Source organism: Corvus kubaryi, unplaced genomic scaffold, assembly GCF_017639235.1.
Source record: "Corvus kubaryi isolate FWS band 111438036 unplaced genomic scaffold, C.kubaryi_AGA036_p1.0 137, whole genome shotgun sequence".
In the NCBI taxonomy this organism is placed as follows: Eukaryota; Metazoa; Chordata; class Aves; order Passeriformes; family Corvidae; genus Corvus; species Corvus kubaryi.
Genome location: NW_024580671.1, coordinates 112,599 through 126,700, shown reverse-complemented (window position 1 = coordinate 126,700; position 14,102 = coordinate 112,599). Strand labels below are relative to the sequence as shown.

General features: G+C 41.7%; 1 long non-coding RNA gene across 1 annotated transcript in view; it reads right to left on the bottom strand.

Moving 5' to 3' along the window:
• LOC121659485 overlaps positions 1–4,849 on the bottom strand; it is a 124,316-nt gene extending 119,467 nt beyond the window's left edge. Inside the window, exon 1 of the long non-coding RNA XR_006014346.1 lies at positions 4,640–4,849. This is a non-coding gene — a long non-coding RNA (uncharacterized LOC121659485). The remainder of the gene's footprint in view (positions 1–4,639) is intronic.
• Between the last annotated feature and the right edge of the window lie 9,253 nt (positions 4,850–14,102).

The following is a 14,102-nucleotide window of genomic DNA, read 5'->3' as shown; positions in this document are numbered from 1 at the left end:
AAATGACTTAATGGTTTGTTTAGCAGCAACTAAAGCAATGAAAAAAAACAAACCAAACCAAAAAAATCAGCCAAACAGGCAGAATACCGTAATGGTTTTTAATTTCATTTTAATTTGTATGTCACCTGCTGTTTTCTACTACAGGAGTGAATACTTTGAGAAATTTTGTATATGAAAGTCCAGCCTGTATGAATATGACTTTTATTTTTGGGACAGCTTTGGGTCAGAAGTGTGAAATGTTTTCTTTTGAACTTAATTTCTCAAATATTTCTTTACCGCATAGACATAGACCATAGACTACAACTTCTGCATCAGTGAACCATAGACTATGTAAGGATATTTGCAGCTGGGAGTAAGAGCACACAGATTCATAGTGCTGTGTTTCTGCTGTGAGAGAAAGGGTTGGATAGTACTTGTCACCAGGCTGAAAATAGAAAGCTGCAAAATCAAGGGTCTTCGGCAAAAGTCTGAAAAAACGTAGCAAATGTTAAGAATCCAGGTTATCTGCACTAGTAGCTCACTGTCTTGCCTTCAGCTGGTCTCTGACTACAAACCCACATGCACACCACCTGAAATGAGCTTAGTGGTCCCCACACATGTGAACAAACACACAGAATATCCAATAAGACAACCATAACATTTACCTGGCAAAATGCACAACAACTGGCAGGAGATAATCTGGCTGCTGCTTGAAAGATAAATGGCAAACCACCAATATCCTTCATGCCTAGCTTCACACATCTTTGTTTATTATTTATTATTTATGGGACAACAGAGAGAAAAATCTAGAGTGATCATCCTCCATTTAATAAGTGGTACAGTGTGCATGAGAAGAAAAAATGGAAATGACCATGTGCACCTCCTGCATGAAAAAAAGCCTGTAAGCAAACAATTCACACTCTAGAAGCTCCCATGCTGCCTACAGGACCCATACAACAGGATAGTGTGAATTTCTTTGCCCAGAAACAGAGTCTCTTCAATTCTGACAATGTGAGGTTCAAGGATAAAGGTCTGGAAATGCTATCAGGAGACATATTTGAGCAATGAAGATTTTAATAGGCACTTGTGCGCTGGGCTTCTTCACTCTTCAAGCTCCACTCTTCATCTCATATCAAGGATAGGCAACAACCTTCTGGCAAGCTGCTTTAGGACTCAGGGAGATGAGACTGGATGGCTTTTACAAAACATGGCAAATGAAAGCTAAGGACTTACAGAGTACTGTTAACCTATTAAAATTGGGACAGATACTGAAATGTGAAAAGAGAACAGGAAGGAAAATACTCTTCAAGGACTTGTCTACTCATACAGGTTATATTTTATCTGTATTTTACGGACACTTACAGTATTGTAACACCTCTTTCCTTACATTTGGACGGTTTGTGTATCGCTCCTTATTGTTTCAAAACAATGGTGAGAAAATGGGGGAAAATGTGCTGCTAGTAAAAATTTCTAAGCATTTCCAGGAATGTTCGCCTTTCCTGGAGGGAAAAGTTCCCGCTACTATTTCAGTAACCCATCCTGTCACACTGTCAGCTTGTTTGCTCTCGTTTTCAGAAAAGCATTGTACAACTAGCACTAAAATCCTCTCCAGCACAGGGAGCAGCTGTACAGCATAAAACTGCAACTAGTGCCTACTGAGTCAGACCACTCAGAAACATGCTGCATGGTATTCTTTTTCAACGATGAGAAGACATATGCGATTTGGGAAGTGCATGTGAGTGAGGACATGTCCTTCACTCCTTTATCCTTGTTGGGGTGTTAGAGGGCACCTCCTTGCCTATTACCTCTAGTATTCACAGACGTGTCTTATCCCTTTCTGATCTGCTGGTAACATTTGCAGCAAGTTCCAGAAGCTTGATGCCCAACAAAAAAAGGAATCTTTCCTTTTGCTAGCTTTAAGTTGATCCTCTGCTAATTTGATCAAGTAGCACAGGCCCACTCAATGTATCCACCATCTTCATTTTTATCACAAAACCTTCTGTTTTCCAAACTAAACAGTCCCAGATATTTAATCTCTTCTCTTAAGGCAGCTGCTCTACCCTCTTGAACATTGTAGCTGCCCTTTTTCACCTTCACTAAGTCCTCTTTGAGATGAGAGACCAGGATTTCACACGATACTCAAGATGCGGACACATGAGATTTCAAATGGCAGAAAATAAAGCATCTCCTGTCCTCAACATCCTTCCTGATGGTGCCCAGGATTTTTTGGGCTTATTTGTCCATGCTGCACAGTGAGTTGATTTTGGCAACAGCAACTCCAAGATCCTTTTCCTGAGTTGTAATGACCATTTTCTAGTTTAGCATCATGTAAGCATGATTTAGATTATTAAATTACTAGTGCAAATGCAGAACTCAAGCATATTTTGATATCATGTCTAAAACTAAAATGCAATCCAGCCCTTTTTCCAGACCTTGGAATACGGATTTATTTCATTCTTTGACTTTTACTGCCTAAAATCTGGTAACAGTTTTCAGGGGGAAAAGTTTACAAAGTATCTTAGAAAACTTAATTTTGTAGCATTTTCTTGGTTGTCTGAAGCACAGTGCATTACTTTAAAGAAGGTCTGCTTGCTTTTCAGGACTAAAATTTAAAGCAGGCATCCTTCTAAGCTTGGTGAGAGCTTAGTCTTATTTTTTTATTGCTATCTCTATAAAGATTATAAATTGATTATAAAATTAACCTTAATAATTTGTTGAGAATTGATTGCATTAGGCATTGCACTCCTTGTAACTCATGAGCTGCCACCCCACACAATATATAAATAAATTATATTCCATATAACTGCTTCCAAAGATATTCCATACAAGTATTGGATGTTATAGCTAAGTTTGGCAGATAATTTTAAAGCATAAGAGCAAAACCAAAGCAGGCCATAGGGTGAAAATTCCTCATGTGCTGAAGATTGCTGTCAATGTAAAATAGGTCCCACTTTTAAACTTTGGCATTGGAGAAAATTCCACCTATTGTAAACTGGAGCTATATATTTGGCTTGCAGATATTTTTAGCAGTTCACTGGACTACTTCATATGTGTATGGAAACCACCTGCCTCAGATGACTGCTTTTGCTCTGCATGGACTTGACTGTTTTGCTAAATCTGCTCCTTGTTTTCTATCAGGATGTTTTGGAAGTGGACTAGACAGCAGTCCCAACGATTGCTACAAAAACAGCAATTGCCAGACAGAGGAACTGATGCTTATGGATTTGTGCCAAAAACAATTGATCTGGCTATCCTGACTGGGTAAATACCAGTATATCACTTGTAAGGGTCTGAGAGAAGTGTATTCATGCCTGGTTCTAAAATTCTGTTCATTGATACTTTTGCTAAAGGGAATGAAAAATAAACATACAGAATACTCACTGAAAAAAAAACAAACAAAAACACTGGATGCTTGTTCCACAGTGTGTAAAGTGCTGTAATATTCTTGGTCCTTGCCTCTTTATATGACTTTTTATGACTTGACTCTTTATATGACGTCTACCAAAATCTGTATGAGCTAAAGTCACCTGTTTGAAAGTGCTATGCAGGCTGGAGAGAAGATTACCCACTTTAAATCAGCACAGTTCTGTTTCATAGCCCAAAAGGAAACACCTAATCATTTTAGGTTTGTTATTTCCTTTCCTACCTCCTTCTCACATAACAGCTTGCCTCCTACCTTCCCTACTGAGACAAGCCCAAAATATGTATATGAAATCTTGCAGGAAAATCTTCTTCCCTTTTCTGTGCTGGGTCCTTGGACCTTTGTTGTTTCAATACTCAATGCTCTACATCTGGCAGAGATGTCTTGCTACCTCTCATGATAGAGGACTGTGTCTTCTCACACGAAGACAGCAATGAGAAAAAAGCCATGGGGAGATGGTGTCTCCCAGTTTTGTTTATAAGTCTGCCTGGGCCAGCAGGTCTGTGCTTTGCCCCTTGTTGTGGCTCAGACAGGCCCATTCATTATATGTCTACCGTGTAAACAGTACAAGTTTTGGCTTTTGTTGTGTATAGATAAAGAGAAACTCTGCCAGAATATCCTGAAAATCCATTTGAATAATCCCATATTCGGGGAAAACGCAGACAATTCCATTGCCAAGATAATGCCTGCTGAAGGAATATCCTTCACCTCAAGTACAACTTTTCTCTATTGGGTGAGTCTGCTGCTGAAAGGGTTGGCTGTGAGGGTGACAAGGAGAGAGAATTATAAAATCAAAAAATCATAGAACTGCTTATGTTGGAAAAGAACTTTAAAACCATCAAGGGCAACTGTTAAACTCACGCTGCTGAGTGCACCAATAAACCATGTCCCTAAACACCACATCTACCACATCTTCTGTGTACCTCCAGAGATGGTGGCTCAAACACTTCCCTGGGCAGCCTGTTCCAGTGCTTGACAACCCTTTTGGTGAAGAGATTTTTCCTAATTCCAATCCAAACCTCCTCTGGTGCAACTTGAGGCCATTTCCTCTTGTTCTGTTGCTTGTCTCTTGCAAGAGACTGACCCCCACCTGGCTATGACCTCCTTTCAGGTCTGTAGAGAGTGATAAGGTCTCCCCTGATTCTCCCCTTCTCCGGGCTAAACACCCACAGCTCCCTCACCCGCTCCTCATAGGACTTGTGCTCTACATCTTCACCAGACCATTCTGATTCCCCATACCTCTCAACTTGGGTGGAGGATTTCAGCAGGGGTCTCCAGTGGTTTTATCCAACACAGCAGAGTCTGTGGGGGCACCTTTGTGGTGAGAGGAAACTGTAGCTCTTTTAAGTTAGGATGTGATGCTGCTGGGAGTCCAGAAGGTCATGTTCTGTAATTGGAAACAAATTTCAAAAGGAGACTGATTCTCATTTGATGTTTTCAGACATGTCAGCTTAAAGTTAATCAAGCAAAGTAATCTTTTCTAGTCCTCTGAGTTTTGAGCTAATGTGTTTTGCTGGCTAAAGGATTTGATATTCGCCCTACTGTAAACAGCCATGAAATCTGAGATGTCTTTTGTCTCCTTGTGATTCATGCAGAGACCTGTAGCATTTTAAGCCCAGCGATCAGTATAGAAAATTGACTTGATCAAGACAAAAATTGTGGTTTATTTATCAAAAATTAACTAGCTGTCAAAGAGCTGAGTAAAGCTGAAGAGCTAAAGAAAGGCAAAGAACAAAATGTGATTGCCACTCTCTCTTGTGTAAGAAGACAAAATGTGACTTCTTCATGATTTCTGTATCATCACCTGATAAGAAGCAGCCAGCCTCACTGCTGCTTTCATAACAACATCAACCCCATCGATTCTGCTGGGAGAAAATCTGAGCACGAATGCCCTGAAACAACACTACGTGCAATTTCTTCCCACTCAGAACCTGGGACAAATAGTTCCCTCAGTGCTAGCAGGAGAACTTGCATGAGTGAAGGGAAAAAGATTTTGCTGGATATTCACATGCTTCAAATGAACTTTTTCCCCATATCCATAAGTACAACCTCCTTCCTCTTTCCCAGGAAATTAACATCTGTGTTCATCGCTTTCCATTTTCTCAGTTTTCAGGAAGAACCATAATCCAGCTACAGTCATAGCCCATCAACTTTTAATTTCCAGAGCAGTGCTGACTTTCAGACCCTCCCAGTTCCCTTCTAACACATCGTCACTGCCCATGATCACAGACCTCCCATATCAACCTGGCATCGCTCTCTTTAACTGCACACTTGACAGGAGGGGAGGAAGGAGGAGGGGCAAGCAGACTGTGGCTGTATCAATAAAAAAACCCTGAAGTACCCATCACTCCTAGAATTTGATGGGGAAATTATTTGTTTCTGCTGAGTTCAGGGATGTCTTTGTTCTGAATTAAAAATTTAGAAAACATTATTTCAGATTAGATCAGTTTAAGAAAACAGTTAAAATCTTAAATGTCATCTGTATTTTAAATATCATGAAGGTACATCTGCTATTCACCTCTCTGCCCAGCCTCAAGCTAAGATCTCAGTGGGATTTCTATGGATTGCATCATGCCAGGTTACCTGGTTGTTACCACTCCAGTTGATGCTTTACTGTCAGACTGCTGACTGTCAGCTTGTATTTCTACCCTGCACAACAATGAAAGCAGACAGTCTGTAGGGATAAACCACTGGGAAGGACACTGATAGGAAAATAGCTGTTTAAACATTAAGTATCTCAATATTTCCTGACTAGAAGTCGATTTTTTAAAATCTTACGGGTGTGGGGAGACCCAAGAAAAATGTCGAAGCTATCCATTTATTATTCCAGACTGCAAGTGGAATATTGGCCAGAAAATATCTTCTGATAGGAAAAGCTCTTTGAGTTAAAGAACAGGTCTAAAAAGTGCTGACCCACTCCTGAGTAAGGGTCAAGTCCTGCTTCATCCAAGGAAATTTTGGAAGGGGCTGCAAAAGTAACTGCCACATGTGCTGGTCCAGGGCAAAGGGAAACAAATATTTCTCCTCAGTGTCAGGCAAGGAGTAATTCCAAGAGGGAATGTTGAATGTTCATTCTGCAGCCAAAAAGAGAAACAGGCTCTAAGCAGCTTCTCCCCTTCCCAGCAACAGCATTTTCAGGAAAACTGTGGACTTCTTACATGAAGGTGTGCAGCAGATGATTTTGTGTAGTTAAACAGTAACTATCTTCTTTTGGGCAAACCATCTTTTCTCTTCTACCACCAGCACCTGCCTTGTCAGGATTTGAGGGCAAACAGCAGCCCCTCAGCAGGCACAGCAGTTGCCAAGGAGACACAGAGCGTTCATCCCTGCAGAGCACAACTGCCCCACTCCCAGCGACACTGCACGGCCCCACAGATGGGGACATACACAGCACACAGGGGATGCCCCAGGGGTGGCACAGCCAAGTCACACACAGTGGAGATACCTCTTTTTTTCCTAAGTAATCTGATCATAGATATGACTAGTAATCAAGAGCATGTGACATGACCTCTCTTCCCCACAAAAAAATAGTCTTCGGATGGATTTTAACTCAGCCGGCAAACTCCTGGTGACAGGAGCTGTTTTCCACTGGACTTATAATTTTTAATTATTATTTGAGGGAGTAAATGTGATACTCTTTGCCTAGGTATTTTTTTTACCAAAGAGAAAAGAGCATTTTTGCCCTCTGGTAGTTTCAGTTGTGACAGAAAGCCTCAGTGGGGCCAGTGGGCATATGGGAGCATGCAGCAGCCCTGTCACCAGGGTCTGAAACAGGACAGAGAGCACTGATGTGCCATGGTGCCATTTGAAACAGTTTTGGTATCTGACCCAAGCTAAGGGACAGCCGCTGCTGCCTCCATACGGGTGAGATCACCAAGCATGTCCTGCTGCCTGGTTGGCTGAAGAAGGCCCAGCCTCTGGGCCTTTGCCACAGCTGACTCATGTCCCACCCTGCACTGCTCCCATCCCAGGCCTGATGCCTCTCCAAAAGCAGCAGTTCATGCCAGAGCCACATCAGCCTTGCTCCCTCCCTCCTCATCCTCCTGCTGCTTCTGAGGATCCGTAGTCCCAGCTCCATCTTAGATGCTACCCTGCAACCTTTTTTCTGTAGATGGTGGTTTCCTGCTGCAGGAAGTTACAGTTCCCCTTTGACTTCACCAAAATAAATCACCTCTTGTCCTTCACCTGCATTTCCAAAAAAACAGATGAGTTATAATCTTGTAGGTATTTTGCTTAACAAAATGGCAGATAAAAATGCTCCCTTTTCATCAGGCTGTTTTATCTCCCATGCCTTGTAAATAGCAGAAAGAAGAAAGCTCAGAAACTCACCAAAAGCCGGGCAGAGTTTTTCTCTTCACCATCTGTCATGCTCTGCATGAGATGGCAGCTGCTGCCCCACTGCTGCAGAGAACAAGCCCTTTTGGTATGGGAAAATGCCATAAGGGACAGAAACAGCTTATTCTACCCCAAGTGTATGATCCCCACTTTTTTATGTGTGTTTGGTTGGTTCTGTTTTAATTTCATATAGTCTCACGATCCACAAGTTCAAGCTTAGGCCTCACATCCAGATAATTCCTCAGATCCTTTTCATGAAATTTGCTGTTAGATGATAAAAATTATACACTTTCTCCTCATCTAGTTTCATTAGTCACTCCATGCCTCCAGTTTTATCCATGCAAGTTGTTCAGGAAATCTAGATTTTTTTATGTCTAGTGAACTTGCCTGGTTTTCAGTTTTATGAGGGGAGATGCACATACTGCAAGCTGAGGTTTCTGCACTGCTGTGCCCAGGGCAAATTTGCAGCCCTGAGAATGGCACCCAAGGGCAGGTCCCAAGTTCATGCTGGTTGACAGTGAAAAAGGTAATTTTTAGAAGTTCAATAGAATAGCCCAGTCTGAAGCATTAGATTTCCTCTACAAAACTGAAAGCAAGAACAGTCATAAGAACTAGAAAAAGATCCAGTACCATGTTTTGTCTACTTTAGCCTTATTATATACAAAAAAGAATATCTTAAGATCAGTCAGATACCCCAAAAATGACCAAGTAAAATTGTGTCTGATAGCAGAGGTCTTCTTAGCCTGATGTTGCCTAAAAATCATTCAGAGAGCTGAAAAGAGGAAACCCCTTTCAAAAGCACCAAAGTTAACTAGTCAGCTATATCTTCTGCCAGAAACAGTGGCATGAGGAGATAAGTAATGCCCTTGGTATCCCTTTGGATACAGCAGTTTTGTAAGGTGGAAAGTTGTTCTCAGCCATTTCCCATCCGAAGACCAATGTCAGTCTATGCCAGGAGTCTCCAACCCAATTCTAGATGTGTCAGTGTAAGGGCACATGGCCTCTGGGGTAGGGAGAGAGGAAAGGGAAAGTATTGCACAGCACCACAATATTGTGGCCACTCAGCTGAAACACGTGGTAGCTTTGGCAGTTTTATTGAGTTGTTTAAAGGGAGGGAAAAAAAGGAAGAAAAGAAATAAAAATACAAATGCTATTGATACCGGTAGTATGGACATTGTGTAAGAGAAGGATTCAATGGAGAGACTGTAAAACACTGTGTTCTGAAGAGTACCAAGCAATGGTAATCACATCATACTAGAGTGCTCTAAGGGCAGCAAAGATGCCAAGCAGACAAGAACAAGGGAACTCCTCCACAGCCATGCACATAAACAGCTGTTAGCAAAAGTGCAGGGATGTTTCCTTGGAAAAAAAATTACAAATATGGCCCAAACTGAGAGCATCATCCCATACCATGACAATATTTTTCATTCTCACAAGCATGGAAACAAAGGGGCTGGGAGTGGGACAGTCAAGGACATGGAGATGCTTCACAGCACCCTGTGATAGAGCCAGGATGAATCCTCCTGGAAGTCTCTGTGACATTACTTTAACATCTGGTTCAGACAGAATAGTCATCCACTCTTCTGGTGATACAAAGTGTGACATGAAGAAATCATGGATTAATTCAGTTCCATCTTTAAAACTGAGTTAAAATAATTCATTCAAAAAGATACCTGCATAGCAGTGTGGGTATTACACCAATCCAAAAGAAGAGAGAATTACTGGTCAAACAGAGAAGGAATTAAAGGTGAAAGGAATGAGAACAGAGAAGTCTTAGAGTGCCAAAACATAGAATTACAGTTCATACTTCCTTCATTACTGTGAACACTCATCAAGCCTAGAAAATGTGAAGTAAAATGAATTATCAAAAACAATATTCACTGAAGTTTGGGTATCAGTAAGTACCGTTGCCTTGGCAGTGGCTCAGAGCACGCAGGTGTACATTTAGTGCAGCAATGATGTGTGGCAGTGCAGGTGGCTGCAGCTACTCTTTGTCCTGAGGAGAACTCAGGCAACCAGCTGTGGTGGTTAGCAACCCAAGTTAAGCATGTAACTTTGCAGTCATGGTGTGAACCCATGATTCCCTTGCTTTGCCTTTTGCATGTTTTCCCCTGATTAGTTAATATTTTGTCTCCTTGTAGTATGTATTAGCTCTAGAAAGTTCCTTGTTCCTCGACGCCCCATTGGATCCTTCCCTGAGTCCCTCCTATGTGTTGTTCCCATTGGTTCCCTTCCCGTCAATCCCACCTGCTTGTGTCTATACCATTGGCTGGATCCCTTTCCCCAGCTACTCCATACCCAGTATAAGATCCCTGGACCCTCCCACCAATTGGCCTCTTCGTCCTGTCTTTTCACAGGAGTAAACCTGTGTGGAACACACACGGAGAGTCCCCTCCCTTTACTTCTTTCCCTTGGCCTGCGTGCCTGCATAACGGTGACAGGAAGATACAGCCCCTTTGGGTGAGGGGCTCTAACCTGTTTTCACTGTATGTTGGGCACTGAGGGGTTTCAGCGTTGACATCCGGGCTTCTTTGTGTCAGCACGCGAGAGGTAAAACGCCCTTCTGCAAGCTCCCAGGGGCTGAAAATACCTCGAATGATGAACAGCAAATAAAGATATTAAGAAGGATTGAGCATCATTGGCTTTAGAGAGAAAAGAAATTGGAAAGATTGAAAAGCTCAGCAAAACAGGGCTAATGTGTATGGATGAAGGAAAGAGAGCAGTAGCAGGACTGGGAGGAACCCCCATAAGTGAGCAAACATAGTATTCTTTAGGAAGGAAAAGTCAGAAAAGATGGATGCTGAAGCAAGCATGGGAAGGAAGTCTTGTCAAATACTGCAGTCCTTGCAGAAGTCATCTACCCATAATAAGAGCAAGAAAGAAACCTCAAGGCAGACACTAAGGCAGAGCAACAATGCATGGAGAATATAGTCACAAGATGTATCAAGAGAAGTGGAGGTGCAGGACAAAAAAAAGCACAACATCGGATTTCTGCTCTGCCCCCAGACTGTTCTCAGTGTGTTGTTGTGAGGAGCTGATGTCTTTGTACTGCATGCATTTGTCAGGATGCAAGCATAAATGCTTGGCTTCCAAAAAGAGAGACACACCAATTTTGATATAGGTATCTAGGTTAGACAGTATGAGGTGTGTATTGGTTTTATGTGGACACTAAGGAGACAGCTAAAGCCCCTGGTCCCATTTTTAGGTTGTTAAATTTTGATTTGGCAAATCCATCTTTAGGAGATCTTATATCTGTCTTATTACATCAGAGTATACGCCTGCAACCTTTTAATACACCCTCGGGGCATCTCACACAAGGTTTTCAGCTCAGACATGGGGTATTTCAGCTCATGCATTTCTTTGAAGTGCCCTTTTCCTCAGCTGTCTACAGCCTTGAAAACTCAAAACATTTTCTTGTGCCTGGCACAAAGGAGGTGATGGTTTCAGCAAGTAAACTTACATGGATTCACAAGACTAGGAGGAACCTATACCAAGCTTATCACTGTTTCTGTACACCCTAAATGCTCTGGGCTCCCAGGTGCTGTGATGCCAGCCCTCCTTTTGCTGCACCCCGCACCGACTGCTCTTCCTGCTGCGGGAGCCGCCAAGCCCTGTGGTGGAACACACGAGGAAGGCAGGCAGGAAGAGCATCCACTGAACATGGAGCCCTCAGCAAGGAGAGTTTGGTGCATGAAATGACATTATTCCCTAACCACGTGACATAATCATATCAGCATGTATCCCATTGCAACAATCTCATCCAGTTCTTACAGGTCTTAATGTTGCCAGCACTGGAGGCTGGTTTACGGTTGCTGTGACAAACACCTGAGGAAGGACTTGTGATAGAACAGTGGTATTCCCCCACCAGAAATGGGAAGGAGACTTGCCCCCTTTTAAACTGTAGTTATTGCTTCACCATTGTCTACCCTATTCTTCCTTGTCAGTTAAATAGGAATTTAAAAGCAGAACTGAATTTTTTTATACATAAACATTTGTGGTAAGCAATGAGCCACAATAGTGTCGCAACCAAAACACAGTTGCTCAACGGCACCTGTTAGTGCAATTACTTTGACACAAAATGTGTTCTTCACTGTTGTCTACAGGGAAAACCAGCAGCCTGTTACCCCGCAGCTCCAGCTGGCAAAAAAATTTGTTACCTTGATCTTGCATATTATTGCAGATGAAAATAACAGAATTCCAGTGATTAAACTTGTTTTTCACTTACTGTGAAGTGCACGCTATACCCTGCAACCAGATAACCTTGGGAGACAAGACTAAACCAAGCTAATTTACAGATAAATATTTTCATGGGACATGAGTATATGTATAAGGGGAAGCATGCCTGAAGACATATTTTTCCTTTCTTTTTCTCCATGGCTGAATTAGTTCTAGAGAGAAGGCAGAGTCTTAACAACAGTCATCTGCTTCTTTTTATGTTCTCACAAGCCCTTCCAAAGCCCTAAGTGGGGGGAAACTTCAAAGTGGCTAAAGACAAAAGGACAATCATAAAATTAAGATCTGATCAGAAGTTCTGACAAGTTTCTCCTAAAATAACTGTCATTGTAGAATGCACAGTGCAGATGTTACCTATATATTTAAGGTTAAAGGTTATTTTAAAGAGGTTTGTGAAAAATAACTGAAGTAAGAAAGAGCATTCCAGGGAGGTTCTAATTCACTGCGATGGGGCATGTAGCTCTAGTGGGAAAGGTGTACAGGACAATAAACTTACAAAAAAGACAATTTTGCACTAGCCAGTATGGAAGATCAAAAAACACCCATCTTCTTAGGAGGTCTACAGGGAGCTTGATCCATAGGAACCATGTGAAACTAGGACATTTCCTCACAGTGAGCTATTGGAGCAGATTTTTATATACCTATGTGCAAAAAGCAACACAAGGAAATGGTTTGGTAGGCATGGGCTGTCCATTTTCTATGTAGAAATGCAGCACAAGTATGATAATTTGGCTCTGAAGGTGTCTCCACAGTTTTGACACCATTACAGCAATGTATAGTGCCTTACAGTCTATACAGTCATGCTAAAGCCAACTTTGTTGGAATAAGAACAAAGAAAAAAAGTTGGGAAGCAAGCAGATGGAAGGATAAAAAATTTCATCTATCCGTGAAATGGAAAAGAATGAAAGAGATGCTGAAGTTATCATGGACAGTTTTAATTATCAAGTTATGACTTCAGGGTGATGGACCAAATACTGAAAGTCAATATTCCAAATAAGCGTGGATTAAATGTTCTTCTCATAGGACATGCTCAATGGCTCACAAGATAAGGTCTTACTATATGGATTATGATGGAGTGAGGTCTGGAGAAAGGGCTCATCCTACCATTTAACGGAAATGCTGGGGCTGGTAAAATTTAGGTTGCATCCCACAAAACCAAGGAAAATAGCATGCAGTGTGCTGTAACAGATGTAAAGGAGGCTCTAAAGAATTGGCATCTGAGAAGTCTGAAAGTGGACACACAAATCTATTCACAGCAGTGAGTAGCAGACTGGGAAAGTCCTCTAAGCTTGCTAATTTTTCTATTTTTGTCTATTCTTTTTCTTTAAAATTGGAAAAGGATCTCAAAAAAAAAAAAAAAAAAGAAAAGAGCAAAATGCAGAAAAAAAGGACACCTGAGGGGAAAAGATTGTTCTTTGCAATTTGCAAAGCTAAAATTGTCTAACAACAGAAAGGATAAATGTCAAAAAACCCAAAAACATTGTGTACAATTCTAGCAAAAGGGCATTACTCTCAGCCTGACATAAACAAGTAACAACTCCCATCTGGCAACTAAAGTCTTGCGAAGGGAAATACACTGAAACTCCTGCCGTTGATGACTGAAGCCTGTTATGGGAAGTGCCTGCAGGATCCAATTGTGATTGCAGCAGAAGGACGGGAAATGACATGCTCCTGTCCAAAATAGCTTGGAGTCTGACAGTATTTGAGGCACTTCAAAATAACACACACTCAGAAATGAAATGTGAGTAGAAGTGGACAGCGGGTACTGAGCAGTTCAGCCAGCTGAGCTCTGAGATTGCTCCTTTCCCCTGACTTTTTCATGATGAAACATCCACGTTACCATCAAACCTAATATCCCTTTCAGAGGAGGGAAGAGCAGAACCAAGCAGTGGTGGTTTAAACTGAAAAAACATATGTGAAACACCTTGGGAAAAGAAAGCCAGAAACTAAAAATTATAAGTTTTTTGATAATTCCAGGGAAGAAACTGTCATTCATACATAGCTTAAGCCACAGCCTACTGAAGCCAAAAAGAGCCTTGCTGTGAGATTCAGTGGGCTTTGGCTCATGTCCATCAGCTAAACGCTTTCTCTGGCAAGTCTACAGAGTGATTCAGCCCCAAACTGCTCAGCACAG